This window comes from Mobula hypostoma, chromosome 3, assembly GCF_963921235.1.
Source record: "Mobula hypostoma chromosome 3, sMobHyp1.1, whole genome shotgun sequence".
Classification (NCBI taxonomy): domain Eukaryota; kingdom Metazoa; phylum Chordata; class Chondrichthyes; order Myliobatiformes; family Myliobatidae; genus Mobula; species Mobula hypostoma.
Genome location: NC_086099.1, coordinates 76445522 through 76465040, shown reverse-complemented (window position 1 = coordinate 76465040; position 19519 = coordinate 76445522). Strand labels below are relative to the sequence as shown.

The following is a 19519-nucleotide window of genomic DNA, read 5'->3' as shown; positions in this document are numbered from 1 at the left end:
CAGCATATCAGGTGCATCAATCACATGCATACGAAGTATAAAATTAACTGAATTACACTAAACTCTCAGCTACAAATAGATACAAAGTTTTATTGTATTAGCCGAGCAACAAACTGCAGGAAGTATCAGAATCAGTTTTAATATCACTGTTTTATTTGGTGTGATGTTTGTTGTATTGCAGCAGCAGTACAGTGCAAAGACAAAAAATACTATAATTCACAAGCAAATAGTGCAGAAGAAGGAACAACGAGGTGCATTCACAGACTGCTCAGAAAACTGATGCAGTGGATGGAGAAGCTGCTCCTGAATTATCAAGTGTGCATTTTCAGGCTTCTGTAATTCTTCCCTCATGGTGGTAATGAGAAGGGGTCATGTCCCAAATGCTGAGGGTCCTTCATCCTGAGGCACTGCCTCCTGGTGATATCCTTGTTGGTGGGAAAGGTTGTCCCAGTGATGCAGCTGGCTAAGTCTACAACCCTCTGCAGTTCCATGTCATCCTGTGGTTTGGTGCCTGCTTTTCAGAACATAATGTAACCAGTCAAAATGCTCTCTGCTGCACAGCTATAAAATTTTGCCAATATTGTTGCTTTTTCTGCCATGGTAAAAATGTGCCTGGATATTTTTCCAGAAATATAACTGTAGTATGATATAATATCAGCACATTGGCATTTGTAACTTGTATCTGTGATGGAATTCAAGGTGACAAGCAGAACTTTGTGAATAAATGACACTTGTACAGATTTCAGAAGTTCATATTCTGGTTTTCTATTCATCTGATTACATCATTTACCTGACGAGAGAAAAGCTGAAAGGATTAGCTCCTAAATAGTGCAGAAAAATGAAGTAAGTCATTCAGTTTCACAAAAAGGATCAGAAGTCCAAATACAAAGCAAATACAAGAGGTGAACTACTACAGCATTAGTTAAGTCTGCAAGATTATATAAATTGGATTCTGCTTTTATATAATTCTTTGTCAGAGACCTTAAATTTTTCTCAAACCAAGTATATTATACAGGGAGATTTTATTGTCATCTTGCATTTCATTTGATCTTTTCTTAGAAATTTTCTCCGACTTTCTAAGGGGATTAAAGAATGTAACATTTTGAAATAAAGTTGACATGTCAACCTCTAATCTATTATTAGATTTTGACACATGGACATACAGAAACTCTGTGACATGCTTGGACTGTGGATGATTTGTTTTTCACTAACTGGTTACATCTTGCCATTCTGGCACCACTTGCAGATTATAGATACCTTCAGCTATTTGAAGGATTAGCACATCTACCTTTTAATAAACTTGTTCATCAAAAGTTGAACTGTTTGATTTTAAGTGTTTATAAGTCAAAGCAGTTACCACTTTCTGAAGATAGGCAGTTCATTGTGTGGCACTCATTGTATATACTGAATTCTACCTATCTGGTGGTCAGTCTTATTATTTCCAGTGTGATTGAGTCATCAGTAGACAGCAACCAAAATAAATAATAGAAAAGTAAAATATTGCAGATATTCAAAATTTAGAATAAAGACACAAAACTCCAGAAATATTTAGCAGGTCGAGCAACATATGTGGAAAGGTAAACAGATCTGGTGTTTTGGTGTGGTGTAATGTCTTTTCTTGTGAGGGGGGGTGTAAAACAAGAAGTCTCAAAATTGTCTGTTAATTCAGTGTAAAATTGGATCCAGTTTTAAAGCTATGTTTTGAAAACTAAGACACAGAAAAAGGGAGAGGTTGCTCTAGATCTTATTATAATGTTTAAATTGAAGAAGTTCCCAAATAATAAAAATTTACTATCTTGACTGATTGCTGGTGCGAATAAGGAACCATCAAGACCATTTCACAGGTAAGTCAGACTTCCTACACAATGCCTATCGCAAAGAAAAGCAACTTACTTGTTTAACTTGTTTGTCTCAATATGATTAATGGAATCTTCAACTTCAAAATGGCTTCTATATTTCCTTCATAAAACTAAGATGTTTGACATATTTCTTGAGAAATTTTAATAAATTGATTTATGCAAGGCACGTGGCCCTCTGTACTTCATTGAGATAAGAGATAAAAAGAAAGATTCCTCCATTGTAACTAAAAATTGAAGCCTTTGTGGATGACAAGTTGTATGCTCTTTTCGTCGCCACTTTTGACAATATTTTCTTTCATTGAAAATACTTGTTTTCATTGATAGAAGAAGGAAAAAGATGAATGTTTCTAGACTGGTATAAACTTCTCAAATATTTTTTAGAATTTTTTTTTCCTTTAAAAGACTCTGCAATCTATTGTATCCTAAGAACATCAGTTACGTTAATCCAATTGATTTACAATCACAATACTGCAATGGAGAATGGAAAAGTTTTTTAGGCTGATTTGTTCTTTTAATTTCCTGTGCATTTATCGGTAGATTAAATAACAAAACCATCAAATTGGCCTCAGAGTAGAACATTCATCTGAAAGCTAGAAATATGTGATTGAACTACCATTCCAAAGACTTGGAGATGTTACCAAGGCTGTTTATCTAATCATGCATTGAAGGAGTGCTGCAATTGATAAAGATGCTCTATTTCAGATGAGACAATAAACTTGCCTTTCAGATTGATAGAAAAGGTTGTTAGATTCTTGATTGGTCAGGGCATGAAAGAATATGAGGAAAAGGCAGGAGACTGGGGCTGAAAGGAAAATTGGATCAGCCATGGTGAAATGACGGAACAAACTCGGTGGGCCAAATGGCCTAATTCTGCTCCTATATCTTGTGATCTAAAGGTCTTCAAAGATCCCCTGACACATATTCTTAACAGTATTTATTCCTCAGCCATTAAAACACAGCATTTTTGAACAATTATTTCACTGTTATTTTTGGGCTTTGCTGTGTCAATCTGAATAGGGGCGGCACTTTAGCATAATGGTTAAAGTAATGCTTTTACAGTGCCAGCGATCACCGATCAGAGTTTAATTCCTGCTGGTGTCTGTAAGGTGTTTGTATGTTCTCCCTGCTACTGCATGGGTTTCCTCTAGGTGCTCTGGTTCCACTCACATTCCAGTGATGTAAGGTGAGCATTATTCAGTTGTAGGCATACTATGTTGGTGCTAGAAGAATGGCGGCACTTGCAAGCTACCCCCAGTGAACCCTCAAACTGTATTGCTTTTTGATGCAAATGATGCATTTCACTGTTTGTTTCAATGTGCATGTGACAAATAAAGCTATTCTTTTTCTGATCTTCTCAACATTAGTGTCTTTGCTATACTTGTTGTCTTGCATCCAGTCTTATTGTCTCCAATTTTTTCTCTGTCTACTATTTGCAGCATTTCCTATTATTTTCTCAACAGTTAGCATTGCTATTTATACAGCAATAATTCTCTCACCGTGGCAGTGCAATGCTTTTCCTTTTATGCATAAGAGGATTACCAAGGAATGTACATGGCACAGAGACTTCATTTTGCTCTTGCAAATCCAGGCATCTAATTTTGGTGACAAAGTATCACAAAAAACAAACAGAATTGTTTGTGTGGGCAAAATAAACAAATAGTTGTTGTGAGATTTGCCTGTGGTCAAATGTTAGCCAAGGTTTCCCTTTGCATAAGTGTTGATTCCTTGGTGATGGTGAGAGAGCCGGTGAATGAAGGCTATATGGGGGGTTTAGCATATGATGGCTATACCATCTTTTCTATCCTTGAATGGTATTATTTGCACACTCTTGCAATTTTAAAGCTGTACCCAGACCTCTGTCACTGTACAGTCTGAACCACAGCTTTATGGACATCTTCCAAAGCCTTTTCCCAAAGAATGCAATGTAAGTTTTATTCGTACCCTGTGCAGGAGAGTTTTCTTTAGCTACATCTTTGAGTATAGGATTCCTTGATCCATTGCATTTATTTTGCAGAAGAAAAAAATATTTTCAGGCACATGTCCATGTTTCTGTTCAATGTAAGAACCGGAATATCATACAGTAACCAGAAAATCAAATAGAGAAATCAGAAAAGACTTCAAGATTTTTTTTGCCCAGAGGATAGGTATTTATTGCCTCAGGGCTGTTTGAAACAAATTGTGTAGATATTTAAGGAGAGGCTGCACATTATGCCAGGGAGAAAGGAACAAGTAAAATAAAAATGGTTGGAAGGAGGTTTGAAAGCAATGGATCAGCTGCATGGTCTATCTGGACAGAACGTCTTGATTCTGAGCTGCAGATTCTATGTGGCAATGTTTTGAATGCTAACAATATGAATGCATTCCTTTCATTGACCACCTTAGATTAGTTTTTCTGTGGTTTATGACTTGCAGAGTGGGTCGACTGCATTTTGTTAAGCAGACCAAATTGTAAGGGAACTGAACCTGCCAAATGAATTGTGGCAGACTAAATGACCACAGTTCAGAATCTATCACATTTATATGGATTCTGGTGTTGTAATTTAGAAATTACAACACAAGATTTATAGCACTTAATCTGTTCCAATGCAACTGAGTAAATTATGTGATTTGGGCTCACAATATTGCTATAAATAAGATTGTTCCAATTAAGGTTTTATTGTGTTCATACTATTGTGAGTATCTCTGTAGCATGAGATAGTTGAGATGAAATAAACTGGTTTACATTGTCATAGGTGAGTCATTGCTAATTGTGGACCAACCATAATAATTTATTGCAGACAGAGCTAGTTTAAATTCCTAGCATGACATATACTTCAAAACGGTAACGTTTTCAGAATTCAACCCTATCATGGATATTAATAAAGTAAATGACCCCTTGAATTTACCATATTTTCCTGATGCAAAGATATTTTCAAAATTGAAGAACTGCCAATACCACGTTGCAAGAAAAAACATTAATCTTGAGAGGAAGGAGAAGGAATTGTAAGTGTTTTGCACAAGAAGCGAACCACTCACAGGTTAAAAGATGGAGGAGCTGGAATAATATTCATTACACAAACCTGAACTCCAAAAAACGGCACCGACCTCGGGGAAAAAATACAATAAAGAAGATAAGTTGATTGTGTGTCAGTGCTATTTTTTAAAATGCCATGCTGCAGTGAACCGGGATTAAAAATGGCACTGTGTTTTTTTAGAGCTCAGGTGTCTTTGTAGCTTCAGCCGGTGATCTTCACTATAGTCACTACTAAACTAGACAAAAAGAGGGTAACTGTGATGGCCATAAGAATTATAAAAGAAAAGTTCATTTAGTGTACAATAGATGAGAAACATTTGTTGTGGCGATTCAAGTAAATTAACTTGATTGAAATAATTTGAGCTTTATTGCAGATGCAGCCAAAATAGTTTGGGGCTGACAAGGTATCACTGTATTATATCTTAAAATCTTAAACCGTTAGTAATTCTAACTGGAAAGAGTTGTTTCACTTCCTTTTGAAAATATGTACGCGGAATTTAAGGTATTTCCCTTGTCTCGGTGTGAAGCTTGAATTCTGTGCATTGACCTAAGCACCCATCTTGAAAAATATTAGCTGCCTCTCTGTGCTGCAAAGGGTTAGGATTACCTCACCCAGTGTAAGTGATCAGGAAGGAAGTGACTTATCAATGTTGTAAATGATACATAATAATGTTTTTGTTGTGGTTTTGTTAAGTATGCAAGTATCTGCTAAATGTTTATAGTGATTTTTTAATAGTAACTGTATATTAAAAGAGGTAGAATGACTCCTTGAGGCAGATAGGAAGCACTACCCCTTTGATAATATAGATCAGCCTTTTTTTTAATTTTAGCAACAAATCATTATAAAACAATTTTTCAACATTTCAACAATTTAAATAATATGATGAAATAGAGAAAAAAGTAAAAATTACCAGTGGAATTTTCACCAGGAATACTGAATGCCCTTGCATCAATGGCATTAACCACTTGCCTGGATGAAATATGTCACAAATCATTAAAAGAAAAGAGAAAATTGCAGAACACCTGGTTATCATTTGCCAGTTGTCATCACATTTAATTTCAATTTATTTTAGTATTGGTGTAAAGTGAGCTACATTGATTCCACGGCCATGTTGGCATTCTACATTTCCTATGTATTTATTTTCTTGAAGGTCAGGTGAGATGTGCAAAAACCATGAACACAGCTTCACTCAATGCAAAGCCCTGAACTACTTTATGATCATTTAACAGTATCTTCATCGAGAATCTTTGCCTTAAAATAATTTAAACATAATTAACCAAAAACAAGTAGAATGAGAATTTGTAGAATGGATCACAAAGTTTCACATTGAAGATAATCATAATAAAATAATATAAGAAAGAATTTCATTGGAATCGCTCTAAGAAGTTGTCCACCAAGCCACACATCATCCTGACTCAGAAATATATAACCAGAGCTCTGTTTAAGATCTGTTTAGCTCTGTTTACCACACCCTGCTATCATGGATAAACCTGTGCAATGATGTGCAATACCACCATAAATTCTTATCTGGATGGTGTGAGAGTGCACCAATGTACACTATCACCTTTTCAATGTCAACTTGGAAATCTTGTCATCTTTGAGATGCAACGGGACGAGGATACCCTTAAGGTTAACCTCCAGGTTGAGTTGGTGGTGAAGAAGGCAAATGCGATGTTGGCATTCATTTCTAGAGGAATAGAGTATAGGAGCAGGGATGTGATGTTCAGGCTCTATAAGGCGCTGGTGAGTCCTCACTTGGAGTACTGTGGACAGTTTTGGTCTCTTTATTTAAGAAAGGTTGTGCTAACATTGGCGAGGGTATAGAGAAGATTCACTAGAATGATTCGGGGAATGAGAGGGTTAACATATGAGGAACGTTTGTCCGCTCTTGGACTGTATTCCTTGGAGTTTAGAAGAATGAGGGGAGACCTCATAGAAACATTTCAAATGTTGAAAGGCATGGACAGAGTGGATGTGGCAAAGTTGTTTCCCATGATGGGGGAGCCTAGTGCAAGAGGGCATGACTTAAGGATTGAAGGGTGCCCATTCAGAGCAGAAATGTGAAGAAATTTTTTCAGTCAGAGGGTGGTGAATCTATGGAATTTGTTGCCACGGGCAGCAGTGGAGGCCAAGCCATTGGGTGTACTTAAGACAGATATTGATAGGTATCTGAGTAGCCAGGGCATCAAAGGTTATGGTGAGAAGGCGGGAGAGTGGGATTAAATGGGAGAATGGATCAGCTCATGATAAAATGGCAGAGCAGACTCGATGGGCCGAATGGCCGACTTCTGCTCCTTTGTCTTATGGTCTTGTAAATCTTGTACATCTGATTTTAAGGTAACTTATTTTTTAAACTTCTCTTCTAATATTTGTGTATCTGTACACTTATAGTGCTACTGTGACACTATTGTCTCCTTTGGGATCAAGAAAAGTATCGATCTATATTACTGTTCCTTTAGCATCTGTAAGACACAATCCTAGAACCTCCCTAACAGTATTATGGATATGCCACACCTCAAGGACTGCAGTTGTTCAAGAAGGCAACTCAGCATCACTTCCTCAAGGGTAATTGGGAAAGGAAAATTAAATACTGGCTCAACCTGAATGAATAAACAAACTGCTTGTTTCAAGTGTTAAAATATTGTTTTATTTAATTTTTAGTTAAGTGGGGGAGGACTCACTGCATGATGTCATCTGTATTGTTCAGTTACACAAACCCACAGCTTTTGTCTTTATTATTCAGCTTTTCAACTAGCAAAATCTCATCAATGTTAAAGTGAATGACTATTTATTAATGTAGGCCTTAACGTTATGAGCTTTATTGTGCTAGCGGAAAATCAATAGAAATTATTTCAATCTACATTCATTAGCCTCAGCTGATGTTTTTCTTTAACACTTGTTAGATTTTTTTTAATTCCCAGCCAATAGTCTGCTATTATTATATTTGTCTGATTGAATTTTATTTGGTAGATGTCACTGATTAGCATTGAATTACAATTCATTATCATGCAAAAGTCATTATATATATTTAATTAAAGACAATCAAATAAATTTAGAATACACAGTGTAGTTCAAAACAATGTAAAATGTTCCTTTAAAACAGAACTAATGCTACATAAAATTTACTTTCAAAGATGCTGTTCATTGACTACAGCTCTGCATTCTATACCAACATCCCCACAAAACTAACAAATAAGGTTTAAGAACTTGGCCACAATATCTCATTATGTAACCGGATCCTCTATTTCCTCACTTGCTGACAGCAGTCAGTTCGTATTGGCAACAACAATCTCCCTCAGCACAGGTGCGGCACAAGGCTATGTGGTTATCACCCTGCTCTACTCACTTTATCTCTATAATTGTGAGGCTAAGTACATCTTCAACACCATATTTAAATTTGCTGCTTAACCACTATTGTTCAAATCAAAGGTGGTGATGAATCAGCATCTAGGAGCGAGATTGCAAATCTGACTGAATGGTGCCACAGGAACAGACTCCCATTCAACGCCAACAAAACCAAGGAGCTTATTATTGACCATAAGAAGATGAAACTGGAGAACCATGAGATAGGGATCAAGAACGGAGAGGATCAGAAACTTTAAATTCCTTGGTGTTATCATTTCAAAGGAATTGTCCTGGGTCTAGCACATTATTGCCATTACAAGGAAGACACAGCAGCACCTCTACTTTCTTAGAAGTTTGTGAAGATTCAGCATGTCATCTAAAACGTTGAAATATAACTATAGATGCACGTTGGAGAGCATACTGACTGGTTACATCCCGACCTGCAATGGAAACACCGATACCCCTAAATGGAAAAAACTATATAAGGGAATGGACCCAGCCCAGTCCATCATTGGTAATGCCTTCCCCGCCATTGAGCATGTCTACACGGACCACTGTTGCAGGGAAGCAGTGTCTAGTATCAAGGATCCTTACCATCTGGGCTATGCTCTCTTCTCACTGTTGTCATCAGGAAGGACATTTAGGAGTCTAAGGTCCCATGCCATGAGGTTCAAGAACAGTTATTACCTCTCAACAATCAGGGTCCTGAACAAAAGTAGATAACTTCACTCACCCAAATACTGAGGTTCCAACTGATTCCACAACCTATGACTCACTTTCAGAGACTCTACAACTCCTGTTATCAATATAATTTATTACTTATTTATCCATTATTATTACTTTGTTTTTCTTGCTACATTTGCACAGTTAGTTGTCTTTTGCACTCTGGTTGTCCAGCTCTCTTTGTGTGTAGTTTTTCACTGATTCTGTTGTATTTCTTTGTATCTATTGCGAATGCCTGCAAGAAAGTAAATCTCAGGGTAGTATATGGTAATGTGAACTTTGAATTTTAAGTCCATATCCATTCTCTTCATATATTGCTTTAAATTCAATGTACTATACTTCATCTCTTGGCAAAGTGAACACACAAGTAGGCTCCCAAGTTCTGTCAGTGCCATTTTAGATCTAATTAGTAGGCCATGGCTCATTCTTGAAGTTCTCATCACCTTTTGGAAAAAAGGTAAGAAAATACCTGTAAGAAATCATAAATAGGCATTGGATTAATGTCTTTTAAAAAAGTTGATGTGTCAAACTACTCAATTTGTAAATCATTTCTGCATCAGCCTTTTATTTTCTTACCTCCATCTAGTTAATCACTTTAGAGAATCTTCTGCTGAGTTCTTCCTTTTAACTCCTGAAAATAATCATTTCAGGAGTTATTGTGTGAGAAAATGTTATGTGAAACTAAACACAGCAAAGTCTAACGTAACTTCACAGTCTACTGTTGCAACCATTCTGTGCAATTACTGGCCCAAGGTTATCTGAAACACTGGGTATTTATTTCAACTTGACACCTTAATTTAGGTATTAAAAGGAGCATTTATGTAACCTTGGGATCAAACGTGTGTCGCTCAGGTTAGCATTTACTGGAATATTAGTTATTTATTCTTATTAAGGCTTTTAATTTTCGACACAAGAATAATGAAACTTTTGCTGAAGTTGCACATTCAATTTGATGAACTCCTGGAGATTTGTAGTAGATTCTCTCTCTGCTTAAGATAAAAATCTGGTATTACAGTTTAGATTTTTGATTCAATGTGCCATTCCTATTGAAGTATAATGTGTTTTTGGCTTTAGCAATTTATAATTAAGTAAATAATATAACTGCGATGGATGAAACAGGAAGCAAATAATTGTTAAAACCCATCAGTCCAATTTTCTTTCTAGATAACTGATCCTATCATGCATGTCTCTGCATCCTCATCGTCTGTGGTTTAATAGGAAAATATCCTAAATCTGGATCCTTGTTTGGAGCAAAAACAAGGAAAACTAGCATTGTTTGAATATATACAAAGAATCTGCTGGGTTTGTTCATTTGTGTGGAGGAACATCAATTGTGTGTGTGTGTGTTTTTTTCAAGCATATGCTCAAGTCTATGTTCAAACGTTAGTCCAGGCAATCTAATAATGTGTTTGAATACATAAAAGAAAGCTTCTCCAAGTAGTTTTTTTTATATAAAATCAAGTTTTCAAATGAGGTTTCCTAATCATAGTTATCTTAGAGTCTGGACCCAAGACAGGTATTAAACTGAAGGAAGGGACTTTATCAGTTATAGTGATCTCCTTTTGTTTTCAATACAGTTAGAGAAAATTAATTTGTTGTTGCCCCATGTCATTGATTAAAATATCTTTTCAAGTACCTTGCACCATAGCATAACTGAGCAATTCTACAATCCTTGTGGCATGTATATACTCACATGGTTGATAGTCGATACAGTGCTGCATAAAACTATGTCTTAAATGCAAGCAAATAGACACCAGACTCAAACCTTGCAGCAACAAAGAAACAAACTTAAAATAAAGTTCAAGATGAACTGTTTTAAAATAATCATAAATTTGTAGGACTTGTGTTAAAGAAATCATAATTTCTGGAACTAAGCAATAATTGATATTTTCTGGGCAAGATGGATATGAGTTTCCTTGCTACGCTGTATCTTTGGCTTCACTTTTTTCTTCCTACCACCAAATGATACTTGTACGTTCATTAAAAAAGGGGGAGGGCAAAGACATCAGTTTTAGGTTAAAATTAAAAGTGAGACAAAGCGTGAGCTCTCCTTGTGTGTGAATTTCTTTGAACTTCTATGAGGTCCCACCTGAGAGCAAAGATCAAAATATACAAGTGAAGTGGGAGATTGAAGAATGATTTTGTTTAGTCTTCAAATGCACGAGAGGAGTAGTTTTCCTGTGCTGCATAAAGCAGTTGATGGCTTTTGTTGTTTCTCTGATTTTCGTTGGTGCTGAAATGTGAGATTGGTGACCCTGATGTGAGCTACCCGTTCAGCTTTGGTGCCATATATTTTGTTGCAATATTTGTAGTGAAATGGCTCTTGGTATCTGGACACGCAGATGACCATTTGTGCATTTTCTATTGGAAATGAAACATTTACAGTTTTCATTGATCCAGTAGGGTCGAATACCCAATACACAGTTCAGACGGAATTAGAAGGCATGGAGAATGTTCTGGTACATTATTGGCAAAGTAACAGTGGACCTAAATAGGAGGTTATCTTCAAGGACAATCTGTTGTGCAGCCAGTACGCAATGTGAACTTGATTGTTGCATCGCATAATCTCAACGGCATACGTATAGGTTTAATCACTGCACAAAGTGTGTCCTATTGAAACAGACATTCTCTTTTCATGCTACATTTTGAAATGCCTTGCATGCATAAAAAGTGAATGTTAAAGTATGAATCAAAATGAAACCCTAATTGTTATGCAGACTCTTGCTGTGTGCATCTGTTTTGCATCTGACCTGCTTTGTAATTGCTAACTAGGCCCGAGGAATTTATCATCTGATACTGTGAACTTACCAGTCACAGCACTGTGCTCTTTGTAATTGATAGCTATCTGATCAATTTATTAGTGGGGAGAAAAGAATGATAGAACTCCAGGGAGTTCTTCTGTTTGCTTTGGCTGTTATTTTGTTCAGCATTCTGGTAGGGCAGCATAACGCTAATGATAAATGAAACCATAACCTCTTCCATTACAAAATCTTCCCCAAAAGGAGTTTGTGTGTAACTCAATCTGTCTTCTGGCTCTGTAAAATTGTTGTAAAGGTATTCTGGCTTCTTTGCCAGAAATTCTTGCTAATATTTGTCCCAATGTATTATGGTGTAAAACTGAAAGCATTTGAGTCAGTTTCAAAGATTTGAGGAATACAATACAAGAGAGTCATATGCTTCCCTACCAGAAGGACAGAAATTTTCCATGAAAGCATTCTGTGCCACTCCCAGACACCCCACATTACTGGCTCCCTATGGTAATTTAATATATTTATTCACAGAATCTCATTAGCTTAGTTTACAAATTGGGCACTTGTTTACTGCTTTTTATTAATGTTCCTGAAGTGTATACCTGGCACTAGACCACTATGCTGCAAACATATGTTTACTAAATTACCCTTATTATTCTTGTAAAATTCTCAACTCCCAGGAAGATGACAAAAACCTATTCTTCCAAGAAAAAATATCATATCATTTCAAAAGAGTGCATTGAGAGCTAGGTGACAACTTTGCACCATTTTTAAGGACTGTCGTTATATAAAATAGATGTATCTACTGCATGTCCAAAATATCAACCATCAAATCCTGGAATTTCCTATCCAAAAGCATCATACGAGTACTTTCACTAAAAGAATAACAACATTTGAGATAACACATCCCCATCTTAAGGGTAATAATAGATGAACAATAAATGCTGGTCTTAACTGCAATAACTGCATTCTGAAAGCTAACTCTACTCTAATTCCTGAGAATTTTTTAAATATTGGTTTGGTTTCACAGTGACCATGAATATAGCATTTAGAATGTGAAATTTAAGGCATTTTCCACATGCTTAAAGCTAGTTTCTTCTCCCCAACTGATTTATGGTTACATCTGGCAGAGCTAAGACTTGCCAAATTAAAATGGTTTGGAGGTGATAAGTCATCAAACTAATAGCTCATGCATATGAACTTGCCAAGAAAAGTGGGAAAATGGAAGATTGAGAAAACTTTAAAAAGCAACAAAAATCCGCTAAGCAAACACTATAGCAAGGGAACGTAGATTATGAAAGTAAACTAGTACTAAATATAAAAACAGATAAAAAAAGTTTTTATAATTATATGAAGTATAAAATGGTGGCTAAAGTGCCGTAGGTCATTCGGAATATGAGAGGGGGAATTAATATTGAGTAATATGGAAAAGGCTGAGGTCTCGAACAAGAATTTTCTGGTGGTCTTCATGGTGAAGGACACAACTTGTATACCAACGAGAGGTGTTATATATACAATAGATGGTGAGGACCTTGATGCAATCTCTGTCACTAAAGAGGTAGTGATAAGACTGCTGCTGTTCAATATATGCATTAATGATCTGGAAGAGAAGACCGAGTGCAGTGTATTTAAGTTTACTGGTGACACAAAATTGAATAGAAAAGCAAATTGTGCAGAGGATGTGGAGAGTCTGCTGAGAGATATAGATAGATTAAGTGAGTGGGCAAGAATCTGGCTGATGGAGTATAATGTTGGTAGATGCAAAGTCATCTACTATGGTAAGAAAGTGGAAGATCAGATTATTATTTAAATGGTGAAAGATTACAACCTGATATTGTGAAGAGGAACTTTGAGTTCTTGCACATGAATCACAAAAGATTGGTTTGCTGATACAACAGTGTATCAAGAAGGCAAATAGAATGTTGGCCATCGTTGCTTGAAGGATTGAATTTAAAAGCAGAGAGGTTATGCTGTAACTATACAGGGTACTTGTGAGAGCATACTTTGCGTACTACATGTAGTTCTCGTCTGCTTGCTTGTGGAAAGACATACTGGCTGTGGAGACTCTACAGAGGATGCTAAAAAGTTGACTATGTTAACCTATAAGGAGATATTGTGTTTCCTGGGACTATATTCACTGTAGTTCAGGAGAATGAGAAGGATTCGTATAGCAACATATAAAATCTTTGAAAGGATAGATAGGACAGAAACAAGAAAGTTGTTTCCACTGGTAAATGAGACCAGAACTAGGAAAATAGCCTCAAGATTCAGGGGAATAGATTTGGAACAGAAGAGGAGATACTGCTATTCCAGAGAGTGATGAATATGTGGAATTTTCTGCCCAGGGAAGTAGTAAATGCTACCTCATTAAATATGTTTAAGACACAGTAAGGTAGATTTTTGCATGGCTAGAGAATTAAGTGTAATGGGAGAAAAATAGGCTGATGGAGTTGAGTCCACACCCAGATAAGCCATGATTTTATTGAATTGTAGATCAGATGGCCTACTCTTGCAACTATATCTTATGTTGTGTTATAAAGTCAGTTTGAAAGGAGAGGAAATGCCAAAGATGATGGAATCAAAATTTGTATTGAGCTAAAGCACAAAATGGGTGAAAATAATAGACAAATCAACTTATCTTGTGACAAATATTAGTTGCCTTGGAATTAGCAAAAATGAAAATAATACTGGATACTGATATTTATTGTTACCCACTTAGCATTAGTACCAAGATGAATTTTATTTCATCTATGTTAGAATATTTCCAATTTTAAGTTCACTGTAAAATATCTACAAAAAAGCTACTAAATATCAGGATATCAGGATTGTATATATAAGATAATGTTAGGATTTTTGAAGAATGTTTAGTTTTTCTTCACTCATTTAAAGATATGAAACCTTGTTTGCATGCTCCAATTGACAGGGACTGTAAGTGCAGTAATTTACAGAAATGCCTATTGATGCCTTTCAGCCCCATCTAATTGCTTATGCATTTAGGATGATGTGAGCATTTTCAGCAGGTTTCTGAGCCTACCTTGCAAAGGCAGCCAGAAATAAGAGAAATGTCTGTTTAATTAATGCTACCATTAAAATATGCAGAAATGGATTGAGATAAATTTAAAAATAATGGTAGCCTCACTTCCATTTCACTTAAATCTATCCTGGACTGTAAAATAAAATCAACATGTTTATTATTAGCTAATATTTGTCTGCTGTTTTTATATATATTTAAAAAAATCTCCCCGTTTTCCCTTCTGCCCACTCACAAATGCAAATGTACACACATAGCTCTTAAAACAAGAGAGCCTCAAGAAATAAATCTACTGAGTATTTTTAAAAGGTAAGTGTTTAGCAAGAGTTTATGTTCAAAGAGTTCTAGTGCCTTTGTTCACAAAAACCTAAACTTAAGTAGGCGATTAAGAAGATAAATGCTATGTTAGCATTTATTGGTGAGGTATTTGAATGTAAGAGTAAAGATATCATACTGCAATTATAAAGGATTGGTGACCTTGAATGGTGTGTGCAACCTTTGTCTGGTCGCATTTAAAAAATGAAGTATTACCACAGAGAAAGTGCAATGAGGATTCACTGGACCATTTCCTGAAATATGAGGAAGATGGAGAAGGCTAGAATTCTATTCTTGAAACTTTAGAAAAGTAAGTAGTGACCTCAATGAAATATGATATTAAAAAAAATCTAGGCTCTTGGGTAGTTAAGGGAAGGTTGATCTTCTCTGACACAGGTTTGGAAAGGGGATTACAATTCCAAATTAAGGAATAGTAATCCTTAATAGCTGATAGTACCCCCATCCATCAAATTGCCTTTTTAAAAACACCCTTTTGGAAAGCACTATAAGTGATGGGGGAGAAAAAGAAAAGAAAACTTTGTGATCTTAAAAGCTTCTTTCCCCAGACAGTTAATATGATCACCTTCTAGGTGATTAGCCATCCCCCGCCCCCATCTCCGTCTATTTCCTCATTCGCTATACTGCACTTTAAACGGATTTTATAATTTGCTTACACTGTAAGTACATGCTGATAAATTTTGCACATTTATTCCATATTAGTACTTCTAACTTTATTTTTATATCTTTATATTTTATAATAGTTCAATGTTTTTTTTATTGTGGGTCACACCAACACATTACAGAATATACTCCGTATATGTGTAAATGTATACGGTGGATAAAGTCAATCCTTGATCTTTGTCAAATTTGTGCTGAAATTATGAGGATAGCTGATCTTTGGAATTTTCTATTCTGGAGGGCTTTGGAGGCACAGACATCATTTTCATTGGAGTTAAGGCATGAAAATGATATTGAGGTGGGTGATCAGTCTTTTACTCGTTGAATGGCTCAGCAGGTTAGAGTGTGAGTGAGCTCCACCTGCCCATGCTTCTAATATTTAGGATCTTAAATAATGCACACATTGTAACTCTATGCCTTTTCTCTTGTAGTGAAGGTCATGGACTGAACACTGTGAATGAAGTAACATGCCAGAATGGCTATGTAGTTTTCCAAGTTGTCTTACTGTGCATTATAGTTACAAAAAGTTTCAATCCAAAAGTTATATTGCCATTCCAGATGTTAAGTGGCGAGGTACTTTGACTGGAGGAAATTTGCAGCCATCCAATCGACACAAAATCCAGACACTGAGTCAGTGTTATGTTAAAGTGAATAGTCAATATTGTTAATAGGGCTACCAATATATTGAGCATCTTTCTGCTGAAGGAGAGCCTGCTTTTTTTCATTATCCTTGGAGATCCTGCCAAACATATAAGAACGTAGCAATCTCGAGCAAATCCTGACTGAAACCTTGCAGGTACTGGAACAGTTTCATGATACAGAGGGCTAAATCTTGCGGTATTTTGTGATGCATTCTTACAGTCATGGTAGTTAACTATCTGGTCAGTAGTCCCTGGGAAATGATCATTGAGGAACCTTGAGTGGCAGGGTAAATTATGATATTTCCATAAAGCATAAAGTCACTGATGGTCATTGATGTGCTGCCACAATAGCTTACTTGTGCATTCATAAAGAGCAAGCTGTTGCTGAATGTGGCATTAACTGGTATCTTGCTGCTGCTCACAATACATTGCCTTGAGATTCACAAAGCCAATCTGAATGTCACTTTTACACTTTCAGTTCTCATGGATTATAGGTTTCCAGGAATCAATGGGGATTTTGCATTTCTTGATGGAAACTCTGAATACATCCTTTATTGTGTGAGTGCAAATACTGCTGTGGGGTCCAAGCAATGAAAATTTAACTTTAGGGCAAAATAGCATACTCCAGTAAGTCATGTGGATGAGAACACAATTGTAAATGCATTCTCCAGTACAAACAGGAGTCCAAAATGAAGAAACCAAACTAGTTTGTTCTTCTTCTGAAGCCACCTGTTAATTCAAAGTAGCAGCTGACTACATTGAACACAGTGGACTACCTTTATCGTGAACACTTTATGTGAACTCTATTTATGCAGACCCCAATAATGTTGTTTTTTTCAGTGATAACATGCCAGTGACATATTTAGTAACCTTTCGACGTCACAAATAGTTTGCAGTGCATGTGTAGCTCATAGAGCAATGCATAGCACAGTTTCCTGTTCCATGAACTATCAAGGAAGCCGACATTCCTCGAAGTTCTGTGCCATTGAGACAACTGCACCTCTCAATTAGAGAAGAAAATTGCTTTTTCTTACATCAACAGCAACCAGTTGGACGTGAGAAACGTGAAAAGACGTAGCTCACTCAGGTTTGCTGATTGATTAGAAAACTTGCAGCAGTTTGGTGTTTTGAGCAGCTGCCAATCAGCTTTTGGATTTGATTGGTATGAGCAAATTAAAATAACGCATGGGCAAGTGGGGCGGCCATCATTGGAGTGGACAGAATTATGACCGAATGGGGATTTTAAGGCTTTAGCTCTTCAAGGCTTCAGCGAGTAAAGGCTTCAGACTGAGAAAGAGAAAAGCTGCACATAGATCTTTTTCCCCACAGTTTATTTATAGTTTTTTTTTTCCTTCTTTATGTTTGCTCAGTTAGAACAGGAGGGGTGCCAGGCAGGGTAGTTGAATGCTCCTCTTGCAGAATGTGGGAAGGAAGGGAGACCTTCAGTGCTCCTGACGACTATACCTGCGAGAAGTGCAACCAGCTGCAGCTTCCAACACTCTGTGTTAAGGAGTTGGAGCTGGAACTGGATGAACTCCAGGTCATTTGGGATGCTGAGGGGTGATAGATAGGACACATAGAGAGGTAGATACACTCAAACTGCAGAACACATGAAACTGGAGACAAGAAGGAGAAAGGGTTAAACAACCAGTGCAGAGTACCCCTGTGGCCACCCCCCCCCCGCCCAAGCAAACAATAGGTGTAGCACTTTGGATACTGATTGGTGGGGGCGGGGGGAATGACCGAACAGAGGAAAGTCTCAGTCATCAAGCCTCTGGCACTGAGTCTGACTCTGTGATTCAAAAGGAAAGTGGGGAGAAGAGAAGAGCGGTGGTGATAGGGGTTTCCTTAGTTAGGGGAACTGAAAGGAGGTTATGTAAATGAGAATGAGATTCCCAGATTGTATGCTACCTCCTGGATGCCACTGGCTGGGACATCTAGGATCGAGTCTTCAGCATTGTTAAGTGGGACATTGAACAACCAAAGATCATGGTCCATGTAGGTACCAATGAAAAAGGTAGGAAGAGAAATGAGGTTCTGCAAAGTAAATTCAAGGAGTTGGGTGCTAAGTTAAAGAGCAAGACCTCAAGGGTTGTGATCTCAGAAATGCTAGTGCCACATGCTAGTGAGGCCAGAAGTAGGAAGAATATACAGCTTAATATGTGGCTGTGGAGTTGATGTTGGAGGGAGGGCATCAGATTTTTGGATTATTGTGCTCTCTTACAAGAAAGGTGGGACCTGTACAGAAGGGACGGTGTGCACCTGAACTGAAAGTGGACTAATATTCTAGTGGGAAGGCTTGCTAGTGCTTCACAGGATTGGGATGTGGTTAAACTAGAACTGTAGGGGAATGGGAATCAGAGTACCAGAACAGATAGTGGAGAGGTTGTGGAAACAGATATTGATAAGCTCTCAGATAAAGTCAGGAATCAAAAAGTTGAGCATGGTGTGACTGATATCCTGAGTTTCATATACTTCAATGCAAGAAGTATCATCGAGAAGGCATAGATCAACAAATACAATTATGATATTGTAGCCATTAGAGAGCCTTAGTTGCCAGAGGGGCAGGACTGGCTGCTCAATATTCCAGGAAACCTTTGTTTTAGATGTGTCAGAGTGGGATTAATTAAAGGAGGAGGGGTGGTTTTACTAGACAGGGAAAATATAATAGCAGTACTCAGTCAGAACAGACTGGAGAACTTGTACAGTGGGGTGTTATGGGTGAAACTGAGGAATAAGAAAGGTTTGACCACATTAATGGGGCTATATTCCAAACCATCCAACTGTCCAAGGGATTTAAAGATCCCTAATTTGTAGAGCGATTGCAGACTGTTGCAAGAACCATAAGGTTGTAGTAGTAGGTGATTTTAACTTTCCACATATTAACTGTGACTCCCATATGGTAAAAGGACTAGATGGGAAAGAGGTTGTCAAATGCATTCAGGAAAGTTTCCTTAATCAGTACATAGAAGTCTCAAGAGGAGTGTGTGACACTTGATCTACTATCAGGGAATGAGGCAGGGCAGCGACAGAAGTTTGTGGGGAGGAGCACTTTGCTTCTAGTGATCGTAATTCCACTAGTTTCAAAGTAAATATACAAAAAGATAGGTCTGGTCTGCAAGTTGACATTCTAAATTTGGGAAAGGCCAATTTTTATGGTATT

The 19519-nt window shown here is 37.0% G+C and overlaps 1 protein-coding gene across 3 annotated transcripts in view; it reads left to right on the top strand.

Annotated features, from left to right (window-relative positions):
- pcdh7b (protocadherin 7b) overlaps positions 1–19519 on the top strand; it is a 415236-nt gene that overhangs the window by 294102 nt on the left and 101615 nt on the right. The gene's annotated exons all lie outside the window — the stretch shown is intronic.